Source organism: Herpailurus yagouaroundi, unplaced genomic scaffold (genome assembly GCF_014898765.1).
Source record: "Herpailurus yagouaroundi ecotype Mexico unplaced genomic scaffold, PumYag 184, whole genome shotgun sequence".
Lineage (NCBI taxonomy): Eukaryota > Metazoa > Chordata > Mammalia > Carnivora > Felidae > Herpailurus > Herpailurus yagouaroundi.
In genome coordinates, this window is record NW_024412415.1 from 8,436,347 (window position 1) to 8,455,389 (window position 19,043).

The 19,043-nt window shown below is 40.1% G+C and overlaps 1 protein-coding gene and 1 pseudogene across 2 annotated transcripts in view; one reads left to right on the forward strand and one right to left on the reverse strand.

Annotated features, from left to right (window-relative positions):
- The first annotated feature begins 280 nt into the window (after positions 1–280).
- The window catches only part of MGA (MAX dimerization protein MGA), a 172,236-nt gene continuing 153,473 nt past the window's right edge, over positions 281–19,043 (forward strand). Inside the window, exon 1 of one of the 2 annotated variants that reach the window (XM_040492349.1) lies at positions 281–373. The gene's annotated coding sequence lies outside the window, so the exon portion shown is untranslated. Of the gene's footprint in view, positions 374–543; positions 666–19,043 lie in introns of those variants that run through there. The other variant, XM_040492348.1, reaches the window with a different exon arrangement.
- LOC121041552 (40S ribosomal protein S23-like) lies at positions 6,720–7,296 on the reverse strand (annotated as a pseudogene).

Here is a 19,043-nt window from a genome sequence, read left to right on the forward strand (position 1 = left end):
TTTGTTTGTTTTTTGCATTATTCACAAAAGCACTCAGCAGGCACTAAATGCACGCTCCATGAAGAAAGGTTAAGCGGTTTCCCCAAGACCACAGAAAGGGAACAAGTGGGGGAAGGGGACACGGAGAGTGCCTCTTCACATCCAGTCACATTCCCATAATTACTGAAGTCGCCTCATTCCCAGCCCAAGAACCAGGCTTTCAAGGGGACATGAAAGGAACACCCTGGAGGTGAGAGCCAGGAAATCGGGAGAGGTGCCTTTCCCGGCATGCTCTGCAGCACACTGAGGGGCGCCAGACGTATCCCGGCGTGCATCGGGGAGCGCCCAAGGGCGATGGTTCTCGGCTCCTGGAGAGGCACGCGAAGTTAAACCGGTAGGTGTGAGCTTACTTAGTTTTGAGACCCGGCTTTCTCGTTTCCCCTTTATGAACGTAACTCCAAAGCGGCGAAAAAGGAGGTCCTTTAACTACCCTCCCTTTCCGCGTGCGAATGACTTTCGGCGCCGCTTCGAGCACGGTGCCAGGTGATTAGCGGTTAGGGGTGGGCCTGAGCTAAACACGTGACCAAACCTGGCAGCCAATGACTAGCCGGGTGGTCCGGCAGCGCGAGGATTCCGGGACCCGTGAGCGGAGCGGCGCGTGGGCCCGTTCCGGTCGGCCCTGGCAGGTACGCGCAGGCGCCTTAGTTGCCACGCGCCCCGTTGGTCCCACGCGCCCAGTGGCGTGTACTTGGCGCGAGGTGTTAAGAGTCTGTTTGGGTGTTTTTGTGGGGGGGGTAGGGGAAAATGGGGGGGCAGTGGCGTCACGTGGACGCCACAGCCAATCGCAGGCTGAGGCGCACCCACAGCTTTCCCCGGCGCCCCGGGGTGCGACGTGTTCAATGAGGTTCGGCTCAGTCCTCACGGCGCGAGCGCTCTTTCGAAGCGCGTGTGCAGCCTGTAAAATCTGGCCACGGGTTTTCGTGGCGTCCTGCCCTTCTGTGAGCACGGACGACAAGTTCTCGGCAAAATGGCTGCTGGAAAGAGTCGCCTAGCAGGGGGAGCGTTGGGGCCGCGTGAAGGTCACATGATGAGGTTGGCAGCGCGTGCTGCTGGCGCGGGGAAGGGGGAGGGTGGTAGGGGAGAGGCGTGGCCAGTCACGTGCCTTTGACTGAGCCGACCTGTGGTTTTCTTTAGCGTCTTTGCTGCGGTCTGATCCGTCTGCTTTTGCTCCTCCCACTTCGAAGCGTGGCAAGCGTCGGCGAGAGGCTGTATGGTGTAGTGGAATGAGCTGTGGTCTGGGAATTAGGGGTTCTGGCGTCTAGGCCTTTGGCTTCTTTCGTAATGATCAAGTCCTGTTGCCATTCTCGGCTTCCATTTTCTCATTTGTATTCTGTGTAGGATTTTTTTAAGTCCTCCCTGTGGTATGTGACCTCTGCCTAATCCCACAGTGTTATGCAGATAACAAAAGAATTAACAACGAAATGAGAGGAGCCTGTCTCCCCACAAGAAGAACCCCCCCCCCCCCATCCCTTCCATTACTGCAGTGATGTAGGAAACCTGGAGGTAATTTCTTGTAATATTTTGGGCATATTTGTCCATGTTTATCAGTTGCATTTATACTCTGTGCCTTCCCACTCAGTCATCTGAAAAGTAGTCTGTCTTTTAGAGGGCTAGTCTCTGTGTTTCCTGGAAAGAAATCAAGAGGTAAGTAGTATTGTTCTTTAACTGTGGAGCTTGGAAACCAGTAGTTAGAAGGGATTTGCTAATGCCCCATAAGACTGACTAGAAGGACCTAGAAGTCGTCTTCTCCACTTGGTTGGCCAATATTTGTAAAATTGTTGAGGCTTCCTTGCCACCAGCCTTTGATGTTTTTCATGGTTTTCGCTCCCACCTCTTCATTTTACCAAGGGTCAGGGCTTTAATGAAATGAGGCAGGCATTAATTATGTATTTTTCATATCACTTCTTATGTTTTGTCCTACCCTTTGATGTATCTTAAAGGGCCTTTGAATTTTGTGGGAGCACAATCTGGAAAACCTTTTTTGAGTAATCTTTATAACAGTAGTTACCATTTTTGAACAATTATGATAATTAACATCTTTTTAGCTTAATACTTTATATATCTTGATTCATTTACTTTTGTTAACAAACCTATATAATGTGGGTACTATTTTCTCCATTTTACCAACAAGGAGAATAGTGACAGAGATTAACTTGAACTAGCTCATATGGCTGGTAATTTCACAGAATTCCAACCGTATTACCTTTTGAAAATTTGACAGAATGATTATAAAGTTCATTTGGAAGAATGAATCTGTAAAGTAAGAATCATTTTGAAAGTAAAGTGTGTGTGTGGGGGGGGACTTGTACTAGTGATTATACAAATAAAACTATGATAAAACAGCAGTAGGTCTGGAATAGAGTAATGAAACAATAATAAATTTAGAAGTATATAAAGCTATTTAGTATTATAAAGATGGCATTTCACATTAGTTGAGAAGGAATTTCAAAATTGTGTTGGAACATTTGGCTGTTTGAAAAGAAAATAAAATGGAATCTTAAAATGTAAATGAAATCCACGAATTAAATATTTAAATATAAAATGTGAAGTCGGGCGTCTGGCTGGCTTTGTTGGTAGAGCATGTGACTCTTGATCTTGTGGTTGTAAGTTTGAGCCCCATGTTGGATTTAGAGATTACCTCAAAATAAAACCTTTAATAATTTTTTTTTTTTAATGTGTGTTTATTTTTGAGAGAGAGCACGCACGCACAAGTGGGAGAGAGGGAGAGAGAGGGAGGCACATAATCTGAAGCAGGCTCCAGGCTCTGAGTTGTCAGCACAGAACCCGAGGTGAAGTTCTAACCCATGAACTGTGAGATCATGACTTGAGAGCCAAGGTCGGACACTTAACCAACTGAGCCACCCAGGCACCCCAAAAATAAAATCTTAAAAAAAAAAAAAGTGAAGTCAGAGTATTACTACTTTAAAAAAATGGGTAAACATTTTTCCAATCTTGAAATGGGATGAGCTGTTTTAAGCATGACTGTAAAGGCAGAATCCATAAAATGGTGGATATTGTTTGAATTAACAATCTGTAGTTGGTAAAAACATTATGAAGACAAATTTATTCGCTTAGTATTGGTTTAACATATTTATGGAGTGCTTACCATGTGCCAGGCATTTTCTCAGGTGTAGGGGATCCAATGATGAGCAATGCTAGGCAGATGGTGGGGGGGAAATTTTGCATCATGTGTTGGACTTACAAGTATAATCTTAATATATCTAGTAGATGGGCAAAAGACGTGACTAGATCACATACATAGAGAAATGAAAATAATAAAGATAAAAACATTTTTCATTTATAAACAAGTAACACAGAACAACTTGCTCCACTCTCCCCCACTTAGTCTGGCAGGTTTGCATGCATGTAATAAACTGTTAATATTGTATTGGCATAGGAGTGAGGAAATTCGCACACATACGCTACTGTTAGTGCATATTTATCTTTGAATATCCTTTTTGAAGGGCATTTTGGCTATCCCTATTGAAAGCATTAAAAACCTGTGTGCCCTTTGACTCACCAGCTTCTCTTCTTGGTTAATTTGTAAGTTTGTAAAGATGTTTATTTAAGAGTTGTCTTTGTAGTATTTTTTATAATAGCTAAAATCTGGAAAAACTTAAATGTTAAATAATAGGGGATTGGTTAAGTAAATATGGTACTTTTATAGAGGAAAATACCTTATAGCCAATAGGCATGATCTAATGACTTAAAAGCATATATTTTGTTAAGTAAAAAAAAGTTATGAAATTATATGCAGTATGATCACATTTTTGTAGGATTATGCCTATATGTGTCTACAAGTCTAAAATTTACATAAAAGTGTGAAATGGCATATATCAGGGGTGCCTGAGTGGCTCAGTTGGTTAAGCGTCCGACTTCGGCTCAGGTCATGATCTCACAGTTTGTGAGCTCAAGTCCTGCATCAGGCTCCATGCTGATAGCTCAGAGCCTGGAGCCTGCTTTGGATTCAGTGTCTTCCTCTCTCTCTGCCCTTACTTAGCTCACACTCTGTCTCTGTCAAAAATAAAAATAATAAACTGGCATACATCAGGGGCGACTGGGTGGCTAAGTCCATTGGTTAAGCATCCGACTTCAGCTCAGGTCATGATCTCACAGTGAGTTTGAGTCCCGCATCAGACTCTGTGCTGACAGCTCAGAGCCTGGAGCCTGCTTTAGATTCTGTTTCCTTCTCTCTTTGCCCCTCTCCCGGTCATGCTCTGTCTCTCTCAAAAATAAATAAACATTAAAAAAAATTAAAATGGCATACTTCAAATGTAAAGTAATGGTGATTTCATTTGCTTGGTAGGGTTTTTGTATGAATTTAAAAGAATAAACATTTTCTTAGAACAGTTTTAGATTTATAGAAAAACTAAAGACAATGTAGTTTCCATATATCCAACACCCAGTTTTCCATGTTAACATCTTATGTATGGTATATATGTTATAAAAAATGAACCCCAATGAATATTGATTTATTATTAACTAAAGTTTGCAGTATAAGATGTCATTTTTAAATTTTTTAACGTTCATTTATCTTTAAGAGAGACAGAGTGCAAACTGGGGAGGGGCAGAGAGAGAGAGAGAAAAAAGAGACACAGAATCTGAAGCAGGCTCCATGTGCTGAGCTGTCAGCACAGAGCCTGATATGGGGCTGGAACCTACGAGCTGTGAGATCATGATCTGAGCTAAAGTTGGACACTTAAATGACTGAGCCACGCAGGTGGCACATCTTTAGTTTTTATTTTTTTAAGTTTATTCATTTATTTTGAGAGAGAGTGTGTGTGTGTGCAACCACGGGAGGGGCAGAAGGAAAGTGAGAGAGAAAGAATCCCAAGTTTGATGAACCCAAGTTCAGTGCCGAACTCGAACCCAGAAACTGTTGAGATCATGACCCGAGCTAAAAGCAGCTGAGCTCGAACCCAGGAACCATGGAATGGTGACCTGAGCCAAAACCGAGAGTTGGACACTTAACTGACTGAACCACCCAGGTGCCTCAGATTTCTTTAATTTTATCTAATGACGTTTTGTTTTCTTTTGTATTTTTTTAAAGCTTATTTATTTATTTTGAGAGAGACAGAGACAGCATGAGTTGGGGAGGGACAGAGAGAAAGAGACAGAGAATCTCAAGCAGGCTCCATGCTGCCAATGTACAGCTCCATGTGGGGCTGAACTTATGAAACTGTGAGATCATGACCTGAGCCTAAACCAAGAGTTGGGCTCTTAACTGACTGAGCCACTCAGGTGCCCCTCTAATGTCCTTTTTCTATTCCAGGATACCACACAAAAAAGTTTTTTAATGTACCAATGCTTTTTATTATTTAAATTCCAGTTGGTTAACTAACACACAGTGTAATATTAGTTACAATATAATGATTCATCAGTTCCTTACATCACCCCTGTGTTCATCATAATACTTCATCACTTATTTAACTATTCCCATCCCCACCCTCTTCCCTTCTGGTAACCATCAGCTTGTTCTCTGTAGTTTAAGAGTTTATTTCTTGGTTTGCCTGTCTCTTGTTTTTTGTTTTTTCCTTTGCTTATTTGTTTTTGTTTTTTAAATATCTATTTAATTAGTCTCTACATACAGTGTGGAGCTTGAACTCACAACCCCGAGATCAAGAGTTGTATACTCCACTGACTCAGCCAGCCAGATGCCCCTCATTTGTTTTGTCTCTTAAATTCTACATAATGAGTGAAATCATATGGTATTTGTCTTTCTCTGACTGACTTATTTTGCTTAGCATGGTACTCTCTAGCTCCATCCATGTCATCATAAATGGCAAGATTTCATTCTTTTTTTTATGGCCGAGTAATATCCATCATGTGCGTGTGTGTGCGTGTGTGTATGTATGCCACATCTTCTTTTTTTAAATTTTTTTTTAAGGTTTATTCATTTTTTAGAGACAGAGACAGAGCATGAGTGGGGGAGGGGTAGAGAGCAAGGGAGACACAGAATCTGAAACAGGCTCCAGGCTCCAAGCTGTCAGCACAGAGCCCTATCTGGGGCTCGAACCCACGAACTGTGAGATCATGACCTGAGCGGAAGTCATACGCTCAACCAACTGAACCACCCATGTGCCCTTCACATCTTCTTTATCTATTCGTCAATCAGTGGACACTTGGGCAGTTTCCATAATTTGGCTATTGTTGATAATGATGGTATACTAATTCTTTATTAATGGGTGAAATTCCAGGGAAGAAGGTGTGAGAGGGGAAAAGGAAATGAGGTAGGGAAAAAGTGAAAACAAATAAGGAATGTGCTATCAAGATGGCTATAGCTTCACTGCGAACAAAGCTGATTGCTTGAGGGGCGCCTGGGTGGCGCAGTCGGTTGAGCGTCCGACTTCGGCCAGGTCACGATCTCACGGTCTGTGAGTTCGAGCCCCGCGTCAGGCTCCGGGCTGATGGCTCAGAGCCTGGAGCCTGTTTCCGATTCTGTCTCCTTCTCTCCCTGCCCCTCCCCCATTCATGCTCTGTCTCTCTCTGTCCCAAAAATAAATAAACGTTGAAAAAAAAAATTAAAAAAAAAAAAAAAAAGCTGATTGCTTGATCTTCCAAGGCATCTTCAGAGAGTTCACAGGAAGCTATTGCCTTTTAGCACCATTACACAGCCACAATACTTTGAGTAATTATGTCTCTTTGAGATCCTTTTAGCTATGATAGCTTCTCAGACTGTCTTTTGGCATATGAAAATTTATTGTCATGTTTTTACTATCAAAACTTATCATCTTGATTATTCCTTCTGCCTTTGTACAAAGCAAAAAGAGAGACATTGGCATTTGACAACCATAACACAAAATCCAGGAATGTCACTGACAGCATGACCTTTGTGACCAAATCCCACAACCGGAACCTCATCATTTTCTTCAATAAAATTCAGACAACCATTGTTGGGTACAGGGCTGTGATTTTTTTTTTTTTTTTTGGTCATTCTTGATCAGCTGGACTCTGACATGCTTCCTGATGGCAGAATTTGGCTGTTTGGCTTCAACCTCTACTTTTTCCAGCACAATTCCCTTTGCATGGGAAGTGCCTCCAAAAGGGTTGGCCTGCAGGGCTGTGCCCAAATGGGCTTGCTTGTACTGTTTACCATGCCACTTCTGATCCCATCTGTGGCTATGGAGCTTCTTGGCAGTATGAAGACCATGACATTTGCCCATTCTGCCAGTGCCATGGGCCTGAGCAAAAGAACTCAGAATTTATTTTTGATAATCTTGACAGTTTTGAGGCATACTGGTCAGTATTTTGTAATGTGTCCCTCATTTGGGGTTTGGTATTTTTCTCATTATTGATTGGGGTTAGAGTACAGACTATCAGCATGACTTATTACTCTTGGTGTTGACCTTCATCACCTGCCTGTGAGTTTTTTTAAAGCATATTTTGAAATACGTTTTTTAATGTTTATTTTATTTTTGAGAGAGAATGAGTGGAGGAGGAGAGAGAGGGAGACAGAGGATCCAAAGCAGGCTACATCCTGACAGGAGAGAGCTCAATACGGGGCTCAAACTCAGGATCTGTGAGATCATGACTTGAACTGAAGTTGGATACTTAGCTGACTGAGCCACCTAGGCACTCCTGAATTTGTTTTTCAAATGTTTGCTTTTCTGTATTTCTTTTTCTGTACTTTTTCTTAAAAAAAAAAAAACACAAAACAAAACAAAAAACCAACTTGTGTTACTTGCAATGCAAAAAATGTTATAACCTTCTTTATGGTTATATCTGTCAATATTTATAGCATGTATAATCAGTACATTGAAAATTCTGATAATGTAGAAAGAGGATAATGGAAGTTATAGTCAAAATAACTGAACAAGTTGCTGACAGGGCTAATTATAGAAAGGAATTAAAGGCATTAGTATAGTATGGCTTGTTTGAACAGTCTTTAAACTATTTTATATCTCTGTTCTAGGAAGAAAAGCCTGATAATCGTGAAATAGATCTAAATCCAAAAGTGGGGAAGCAATTAGTTATGCATGACAGGAGAAAAATATAAATAAGATCAGGGGCACCTGGGTGGCTCAGTCGGTAAAGCGCCTCTTTGTTTTAGCTCAGGTTGTGATCTCTTGATTAGTGGGATCAAGTCCTGCATGGAGCTTTGTGCTGATGGTGTGGAGCCTGCTTGGGATTTTCTCTCCCTCTCTCTCTCTCTGCCCCTCCTCTGGTTGCATACTCTTTCTCAGAATAAAAAATAAATTAAAAATCTTAAGATTAGACCAATTAAGTTAATTTGTTCATTCAACAACAAATAATGAGCCCTGTCGTATGCCAATGATTATACTAAGTCTAAGGATTGAACAGTGAATAAGTCCTTTCTCTCATGGAATTTATATTCTAGTTAGACACTAATAAATAATATGATTTCTGATATTATAAAAATGCTGTGAAGAGAATATTATGAGAGAATAGTGAGTGGTGGTGGTGGGTTTGATGGTTCTTTTAGATAGGTTGTCGGGTAATGTTTCTACATTATCTCTGAACGCTTGAGCATAATATGAAGGCTTGAGCATAAAGAGACCTGAATGATAAGGAGTGTGCCATACCACCGTGGATCATTTCAAATGGTGTGAGAGAATACTAATGCAAAGACTGAGGTGAGGTTTGTGATTTTCGAGGAAGTGCGAAAAGGCTAGTGTGCTATAGTTGGGAGATTCTTGCTGGAGTAATAATTGGAAGTGGTGGTGGTGGGATACAGTGGTAGGAAATGATACTGGGTAGTTGGTGGTTTCAAATGGTATAGAGTCTGGTACACCAGAAGGGCTTTGTATTTCATTCTAAGTGTGATGGGATTCATTGGACAGTTTTATAAAGAAAAATGACACAGCCTAATTTATGTTTTAAAAAGGTCACTTTGACTGCTATAGAGATAAGAGGGATAGTAGGAGACCATATAGGAAGTCACTGGAATGGTAATATGCAGTATGATGGCTTGGATCAGGGAGGCAGTGATGCGGTGAGAAGGGGTCCGATTCAGGGTACATTTTGAAGGTAGAACGAATAGAATTTGCTGATAGGTTAGTTGTGGGAGGTGAGAGAAAGAGGGAATCAAAGATGATAAATTTTTTAGCTGTAGCAACTGGTGCCATGTACAGAGGTGAAAACTAGAAGGAGTTAGTTTGGGGTTTATTATGAAGAGTTGAATTGGATAGTGTTGAGTTTGAGATATTACTAGATATCTAGTAATAACCACTGAGGAAGCAGTTGACTGTTTAAGTCTGGAGCTTAGAGTTAAAGTCAGGTCTGTGAATATAATATACATTTGGGATGCCATCAGTATATAGTGGTTTTTTTTTTTTAATTTTTTAATGTTTATTTCTTTTTGAGAGAGAGACAGAGACAGAGCGTGAGTGGGGAAGGGGCAGAAAGAGAGAGGGATACATAGAATCCGAAGCAGGCTTCAGGCTCTGAGCTGTCAGCACAGAGCCCGACGCGGGGCTCAAACTCACAAACTGTGAGATCATGACTGAGCTTAAGTCGGACACTTAACCGACTGAGCCACCCAGGTACCCCTGTATATAGTGTTTTAAAAATATGGGTCTCATAAGATCAGGCAGGGAGTAAAGAGGGTCAGTGACTGAGCCCTGAGACTCTGTTGAAAGCATGGACAGAGGAATAAGTTATACTTAGATTTCTTTTGTATCTTCATCACAATACTCAGCTTTGTCTATATGGTACAGTATTAAATCATGCCTTTAAGATGATTGTAATATGACCTCTTTCTGTTTTATGAACTGATTCTGCAGATTTTTGTCACCGCCTACCTGAAGATTTCCACTTTGTGTCCATTACCTGGGAGCATAAATTCCAACTTGCATAGCTTTCATACCAGACCCATCATTGTCTAACTCTCCCTCTCCCTCCATATCCTGCCATGCCCAGTGTGCTCTGCTTGTGTATAGCCCTGCATTTGCCAGGAGTACTCTTTCTCCCCTTCTTACTTTTTGCCTCAGACTCCTGCTCAGTCTTCAATGTCCAGCTTAAATTTGGTGCGTAATTTCCGCAGAAGTTGTCTCCTCGCTGCGTGGTGCTTCTTCAGCTCTGTCGTTGGTACTTTAATTTATAGCAGATCACAAAATCAGTTGATATTTTGACTGGTTTTTTTTATTCATTTGTTTTTTTTCAGTGCTTAACCTGTGGTAGATGTTCAATCATAATGCTTTGAAAAAGATTGGAAGTTTTGTTTTGGGGAAAGAGTAAATAATTACAACTAGATCTTATAATGCACAGTAGTATAGATTGTTAGCTGAGATTTCCAGGTTTTTTTTTTTAATGGTCAGTTTTTGGTTTTAATGATATTGTGATAGAATTTAGCTAGTACAAAGTTTAATGAAATGGTGTCAGAAGTCTTCATTCAGAGACATTTTAGGAATGTTTTAATCTCCAGGGCTGAATAATGCTTATTTCTTTGGAGGCGAGCTTTTATAATAGATTCTTCCTTCACTTGCCTACTTTCCCACCCACCTTCTCAGTAGTCAGGAATTCTATTTTAACATTACACGTGTACTTTGAGCTCTTTGCTAGGAAGAAGCCTAATGTAAAAATCCAGTAGAAGCACTCGCCCCAGGAATGTCCATTAAACTGTTGTGTAGAGGGAGGCTTAGTGGTGTAAATTGTAGGTGTGAGGGTTTCAGTCTGTGAGCTCAAAGTAGGGTTAATTATTTTGTCATTCAGTCCTAAGCATGTATTGAACACCTACCATATATGGGCACTGTATGAGGTGTTGTGGGGGACTCACAAAAGAAATAAAAGACATGGTTCTCTGCACATGAATATCTGACAACTTAGTGGAAGAACTGAAACGTAACATTAAAAAATAATCTTAACAAGCGGTGTATCATTAAGTGCAAAGTACTGGGGTATAAATCAAGGAGTTTGCATTTCTTAAGTACATAATTATATTCTCAGGGTTATATGCAGTCGTATCTTGCATCAGTTTTCAACATTTTGATTTTCAAACTCTGCATTTTCTCCTATCCTTTAACATTTTTAGTTTCATTAAGATACTGATTTGGCTCTTTGTTGGATATAACAAAAGCCCTATGTTGAAAGAGATTGTCCTGCCAGTACTTGGATTCAAACATTTTATTTTTTCAAGTCTGCAAAGCAAATATTATACATAATTTGAAAAAGGTAGAATGTCGTTTATCCTTTATAAGTGTGACTGTGGCATACTTTAATAGTTGTTCTATGTGTAGGTTTTCCTAGACGTATTTTTCTATCTAAAGGTGGGGAGAAGATTATAGAACATAGGAAACAAATTTTGTGGGTATGTGAATAGGAGTTTAAAAATACTGATTTTTGTATTTGGATTACAAAAGCAGTTTTATAATTCAGATATGAAGAATTAAAAAACCTAGATAAACACAAAGAAAGAAATAAAAAAAGTTTTTAAAATATTTTAGTTTTTGCATCCAACGTGGGGCTTCAACTCCCAGCCCTGAGATCAAGAGTTTATGCTCTCCCGACTGAGCCAGCCAGGCACCCCAGGAGATAAAAATTTTTAATATGCTATCACTGTTAACCTTACTGATATGCGTCTAGGCTTATTTTATTTTATGCCTTTTTGTTTTAGTGGAAGGTTTTGTTCTTTTAGTAAATAAAATGAATAACTTAGATACCTTTAAAAGCAAGTGGCTATTGTCTTTCCATAAGATTTATCTAATCAGATTAGTCTCTACACAGTTCTTCAGTGACTTCTCAGAATAAACGGAATCAAGTTGAGACAAGTTCAGATTCTTTAGCTTAGTACATGAAGCCTGCTACTGTATAGTTTATGTCATTTGCCATGCTTCTCCCTCATAGCTTTGATTTATCTGTACTACATGTACTACTTTCAGGCCTGTGGACAGGGGTTGGCAAACTTTTTCTCTAAAGGGCAAGATAATGTTAAACTTTTTTTAATGTTTATTCATTTTTGAGAAAGAGACAGAGACAGAGCATGAGCAGAGGAGGGGCAGAAAAAGAGGGAGACACAGAATCTGAAGCAGGCTCCAGGCTCCAAGCTGTCAGCACAGACAGCTGACGCGGGGCTCGAACTCATGAACTGTGAGATCATGACCTGAGCTGAAGTCAGATGCTCAACCAACTGAGCCACCTGGGTGCCCCTTAAGCTTTGTGGGTCTTATTGTTTCTGTCACAACTATGCAACTCTGCTGTGGTAGCATGAAATCAGCCATAGACAACATGTAAACAAATGATTATGGCTGTGTTCCAGGAAAACTTTATGGGCGCTGAGATTGGAATTTCATTTAATTCTTGCATGTCATAAAATTTTATTTTAACTTTTTTTCAACCATTTAAAATGTAAAAACCATTCTTAGTTTGTGGGCTGTACAAAAACCCATGGGAGAACATGACTTATAGGGCTGCAGTTTGCTGACCCCTGCTCTAGTGTACCAAACTTGCTGTGCCTCTGTCTTACTCAGTACCTCCTACCTTCTGTATTCTTCCCTAATGTGACTGTTTTGCTCAAAACTACCTTAGATGTCGTAATCTCAGTGAAGTCACAATTTGTTTTAGATCTTTTTCTGGTGATGGAAATATTTTGTTCAAACCTCTGTCATTGTGCTTATATACAGCTGTATTTTTTTTTAAATTGTAGTAAAATATATATAAAATATACCATTGTAACCATTTTTAAATGTACAGATTTCTTACATTAAGTACATTCACATTGTTGTGCAACCAGTCACCACCATTCGTCTCCAGAATTTTCATCTTTCTAAGCTGAATCTCTGTATTCAGAAAATACTAGCTTACTGTTCTTTCCCTCCAGTCCCTGGAAACCACATTCTACTTCTGTCTCTATGAATTTAACTACTGTAGGTACCTCCCATAAGTGGAATCATGCAAAATATTTGTCCTTTTGGAACTACCTTATTTCGTTTAGCCTAATGTCTTCAGGGTTCATCCGTGTCATAGCATGTGTTAGAATTTCTTTTTTTTTTATTTTTTATTTATTTTTAATTTTTTTTTCAACGTTTATTTATTTTTGGGACAGAGAGAGACACAGCATGAACGGGGGAGGGGCAGAGAGAGAGGGAGACACAGAATCGGAAACAGGCTCCAGGCTCTGAGTCATCAGCCCAGAGCCTGACGCGGGGCTGGAACTCACGGACCGAGAGATCGTGACCTGGCTGAAGTCGGACGCTTAACCGACTGCGCCACCCAGGCGCCCCTAGAATTTCTTTTTAAGGGTGAATAATATTCCACTGTATGTAGATACCACATTTTTTTTTTGTTTACAGCAGACTCTGAGGCAGGTTCCAGGCTCTGAGCTGTCCACATGGAGCCTGACACGGGGCTCAAACCCACAAGCCGTGAGATCATGACCTGAAGTTGGACACTTAACTGACTGAGCCACCCAGGCCCCCCTCTGTTTTCAATTGTTATGAGTGTATATCTAGAAGTAGAATTGTTGAATCATATTGCTTAATTTTTTGAGGCACTGCAGTGGTTGAACCATTATTACTGATGTTTTAAAATACTTTTTTGGGAATAATTTTAGATTTATAGAAAGGTCGCAAAGATCATACAGGATTTCTGTATACCCATCACCCAATTTACTCTAATGTTTACATTTTTTTCTTTTAAATGTTTGTTTATTTATTTTGAGAGAGAGAGAGAGAAGTGAAAATGGAAAGGAACAGAGAGAGAGATCGAGAGAATCCCAAGCAGGCTTTGTGCTGTAAGTAAAGAGCCTGATACAGGGATCCATTTCATAAACTGCATGATCATGACCTGGGTTGAAATCAAGAGTAGGATGCTCAACAGCTGAGCCACCCAGGCGCCCCTCCCCTAATGTTAACATCTTACATTACTGTGGTACATTTGTCAAAACCAAGAAACCAATATTGTTATATCACTGTTAGTAAACTCCAGAGTTGACTTGGATTTCATTAGTTTTTCTATTAAAGTCTATATTCTGTTCCAGGATCTAATTGAGGATACTGCATTGCAATTAGTCTGTATGTTGTCTATTATACTTAATGTGGAGAGTGGTACATAACAAAAGGAGAATGTTTCTTGAATAAATTAATCACCTTTTAATTTCTCTCTCTCTCTCTCTCTTTTTTAATGTTTACTTTTTGAGAGAAAGAGCGCAAGTGGGGCAGGGGCAGAGAGAGGGGACAGAGGATCCAAAGCAGGCTCTTCTCTGACAGCAGCGAGCCCAGTGTTGGGCTGGAACCCACAAATGGCGGGATCATGACCTGACCAAGGTTGGTTGCTTAACTAACTGAGCCACCCATAGGTGCCCCCTCCCTCCCTTTTTTTTTTTCTTTTTTAAAGTTGATTTATTTTGAGAGAGGGAGTGTGTGTGCAGGAGAGAGGCAGAGAGAGCAGGAGAGAGAGAATCCCTAGCAGGCTCTGCACTGTCAGCACAGAGCCTGATGAGGAGCTCTATCCTACAAAACTGCAAGATCTTGACCTGAGGCAAAACCAAGAGTTGGATGCTTAACTGACTGAGCCCTCCAGGCGTCCTATAATTTTTCTCTCCTTTTTTTGGAATGTTCATTAACCTTCCTTTAGGTTTAGTTAACTGATTTATTTTCCCTTCTTACTTTCCTCTTCCTCTACCACCTGTTTCTAAGGTCCATTCCAATTTTTTTTCACTATTTTTGAAGAAAAGTAATCATGGTATATGGGGCAAAGACCATTAACTATGTACTCAAATTTGCTCTCCCTTTTTCGGGGGCACACAGCTAGTCAGAATTCCCCAATCACTATTGTAGTTTGATTAGATCGCATGACTTACTTTCTCTAGTGGAATGTGAATGGTAGTGGGCCTGACCTCCCTCATGTGTTCTTTTGCTTGCCTCCCGTGGCTATATGGGATTTAACATCTGGGACAGCCTCGGAATCCTTGTATTCAAGATAGAATTGCTGTCAGCCTCAGTCTTGGGATGACTCTGGAAGGGAACTGGCTTAATTAATGATCTGAATATTCACTCACCAGACTGGTAATTGGGGATCTCTTTGTGTAGCCTAGCCTAATAAGTATACTGTGTGCCTACTTTTGATTTGGATTTATATGAACCTTGATTTTTTTTTAAAGTTTATTTATTTTGAGAGAGAGAAAGAGGAGGTGAGAGAGCAGAGAGGGACAGTGAGAGAGGGAAAGAGAATCCCAAGCAGGCTTCATGCTGTCAGTGCAGAGCCAGTCTTGGGGCTCGAGCCCATGAACTGTGAGATCATGACCTGAGCTGAAATCAAGAGTCGAATGCTTAACTGAATGAGCCCCACTAGGGGCCCCTGAACCTTGAGTGTTGATTTAATTAGCATTATATAATTATATTGGGAAGACTAGGGAATGGGAAGTGTGCACGTACATGGAGATGTGAAGAGGAAGGAGAGCTAGATCTCATATGGTGGGAAGTTAATAGTGCCTAAAACTGGAGAAAAGAAGAAAAAAGCATGTAATGATAAGGAGGTGTATACCAAAAGAATCAGCCGTGAAAGTTGAAAATTTGACCCTGGGAATTGGGAAATTGTTGTAGTGGAAGATAACTGACTTTTGTAAAAAGCCGTTGTATGTATTTACCTCTTTAGTCTCTGTTCATGGATAACTTTGATAAAACGAAACAAACCGAATTGAAGATCCGGGTAAAGAACAAGAACAAAAAACCCCAGTCAGATTCTAAGTCTTCTTTACAAAGCCACAAAAGGCAATCAGTCACTTTTTGCTAAATATATCTGGTGATAGCTTACCACTTTGTGATGAAACTTGTATTATTATTGTGTGGTTTTAGAGGTCAGGGATTTTTCCTTGTACTGACATGAAATCATCCATCCAGAGACTTCCATTCCAGGACCCTCTAGAGCATATGGAATATTTTATTCCTGCTTCCATGACATCCTTCATATGACCCTTTTACATTCTCTTCGTAAAAAAAAATATCTTCTCACATCTTAAATTTTCTAGGCAGTGATAATGAAAATCATTTTTGATTTTGAGACCAATTATCATCAAATCCTTGCAAATTCTTGTGGACTGTTCAGTGGCTCATGACTGATTTTTTGGGTGTCGATTTGTTGGTTCTGCATAGACTTTCCAGGAATTTGAGGAAGTTCCTCTGGGCTTGGTGGTGCACTCTCACATGCCACAGGATTCTATCCTTACCAATAGCAAGGCAGTGTTCTGAAGAGAGCCCAGGTCTCCTACTCTCACCTCAACACAAATTCTTTTTATACTTGAGGTTTTGCCTGGAGTGATTGGATATGGCTTGTTTCTTTCTTATTTAAGCATGTTAGTCCTAATGTTGTGGGCTGCTACTATCAATTTTTTCATCCTGCTGCAAAACCAACAGCTCATTGCCTATTCTGCCCACATTCCTCTGGAGAAGGAAGTGATGGCCATTCTGGTCCTTTGTTGCACTTACAGCAAAGGCTGGATATAACATGTGTGAAAGAATAGAGGAATAGTTAGTAAGTTGTAGTATTAAAAGTAGAAAAAACAGGGCTGCCCAGGTGGCTCATTTGATAGGGCATCTGACTCTTGATCTCGGGGTTGTGGGTTCAAGCACCACACTGTCTTGAAGCCTCCTTAAAAAAAAAAAAAAAAAAAGAAAAAATACAAATTAAAAGCTCTGTAGCAACTTGGAAAATATGTTCTCAAATTAATGGTAAATGAAGAGTAGAACCCCAAGTGCCAAGATTATTGCTTTAAATTATGAAAAAATTAAATATATATAAAAAAATATATATGTGCATATGGAAATTCAGAGTTATGGTTAGTGGTAAGATTGTAGGTATCTGAAATTATGTTATTTCTTGTTTTATTTTCTGTGTTCCTCTCTAGAAAGTAAGCTTTAAGAGGGTGAGGGATTTTTGTCCCAGAACAGTTCCTGGCCTATAGTAGTTTTTCAATAAATACTTGTTAATTATTTAATGAATTAATGGCTTTAATGTTTAATGCTCTGGTAATGCTTATTAAAATTAAACAAAAACAAAAAACTAAGAAAATTGTCAATGATTTAAAAAAAACTTTTTTAATGTTTATTTTTGAGAGACAGAGTGTGAGCAGGGGAGGGGCAGAGAGAGAGGAAGACACAGAACCTGAAGTAGGCTCCAGGCTCTGAGCTGTTAGCACAGACCCTCACCTGTGGCTGGAACTCAGAAACCGTGAGATAGTGACCTGGGTGACCTGAGTGAGTGACCTGATAGTGACCTAAAGTCCCACGTTTAACTGACTGAGCCATTCAAGTGCCCCTCAATGATTTCAGTCTTTGTTTAATACATTGTAGGTTCTGCATATTCTCACCACCTTTACTGACCGCCTTTGGTCCTCTTAAAACATGATGCCCCAAGGGATACCTCAGTGGTTCAGTCAGTTAAGGGTCCAACTTCAGCTCAGGTCATGATCTCACAGTTCGTGGGTTTGAGCCCCGCGTCGCACTGACAGTTCAGATCCTGGAGCCTGCTTCAGATTGTGTCTCCCGCTCTCTCTGCCCCTCCCCCGCTTGTGTGTGTACACACGCACTCGCTCTCTCTCACTCTCAAAAGTAAACATTAAAAGGGGCGCTTGGGTCACTTGGTCGGTTAAGGGTCTGACTTTGGCTCAGGTCATGATCTCATGGTTTGTGGGTTTGAGCCCCACATCGGGCTCTGTGCTGACAGCTCAGAGCCTGGAGCCTGCTTTAGATCCTGTCTCCGTCTTTCTGCCCCTCCTCTGCTCATGCTGTCTCTCTGTCTCTCTCAAATATAAAATAAAACATAAAAAAATAAGATAAACGTTAAAAAAGATGATGCCCCAAACAATATATTAGTCTAGATTTAGGCAAGCCGGTTTAGCATATAGAGGAATTATTTCCTCTCAGGATCTGGATGCCATACCTCCATTGTAGAGTTTTTTGCAGATGTGTCCCATTGTTGGCTTATATTGAAAATTTGTTGGTATTTAAAATTTTAGTTTTGCTAGGAGCATCTGGCTGACTCAGAACATGTGAGTTTTGATCTTGGGACTGTTAGTTTGAACCCCATGTTGAATATAGAGATTACTTGAAAATAAAATCTTTAAGAGAAAAAATTTAGTTTTCCTAATACATTTTATAAGAATTGCTAACTCTTTCCCCAGTGTGTTTACTTGCTGATACACTAGAACTGGCCAGCTTGCCTTTCATGTATTTTTGTCTTCCCTGTTCACTTTCACTAGAAGTGGTAATAAGTAGTAGAACATTTGGAGTGCCTGGCTGGCTCAGTCGGTAGAGCACGTAACTCTTGATCTTGAGGTTGTGAGTTTGAGTCCCATATTGGACATAGAGCTTACTTAAAAAAAAAAAAAAAAAAAATTCAAAAGATGGGTAGCCAGAGAATAAAAGAAATAAAACCTCTGGAAATTTACACATTTTACAATTATTCTCCAAATAATTTAATGATGACTATATGTTTCCTAGGGGCCTTCTTCAGAATTCCTGAAAAGGCAGGAGGTAAGTACCTGGATAAAAATCAGAAACTGATCTCTTGGGCACTGTCTTCAAGTGACATTGCAAACCTGTTTTTTCCCAGGAAAATGCGAATTATAGTCTTATTCTGATTTCCCAACATTATATTCAAATTCTTGTCAACTCCTATAGGCCCTCCATTTTCCTGGCTGTCATTGATTTTTATATTCATAGACTAGGGGTTGGCAAATTTTTTTTGTAAAGGACCAGATAGTAAATATTTTAGGCTTTATGGGCTAGAGGGTCTTTGCCTCAACATTTCAACTGTTCTGTTATCAGAAAAGCACCCATAGGTGATACATAAATGAATGAACATGGCTGTGTTTCAGTAAGACTATTTACAAAAACAAACATTAGACCAACCAACCAACAAACAAACACTAGGCCAAGTAGTTTGATGACCCTGATCATAGACCTTTACCATTCATGAAGATAGAATAATAGAAATCTAGGTTGGAAGTCATTTTCTTTCAGAATTTTTGAAGTTTTTATTTATTAATTTTGAGAGGGGAGGGGCAGAGAGAGAGGGAGTGAGAATCCTTAGCAGGCTCTGTAGACTGTCGT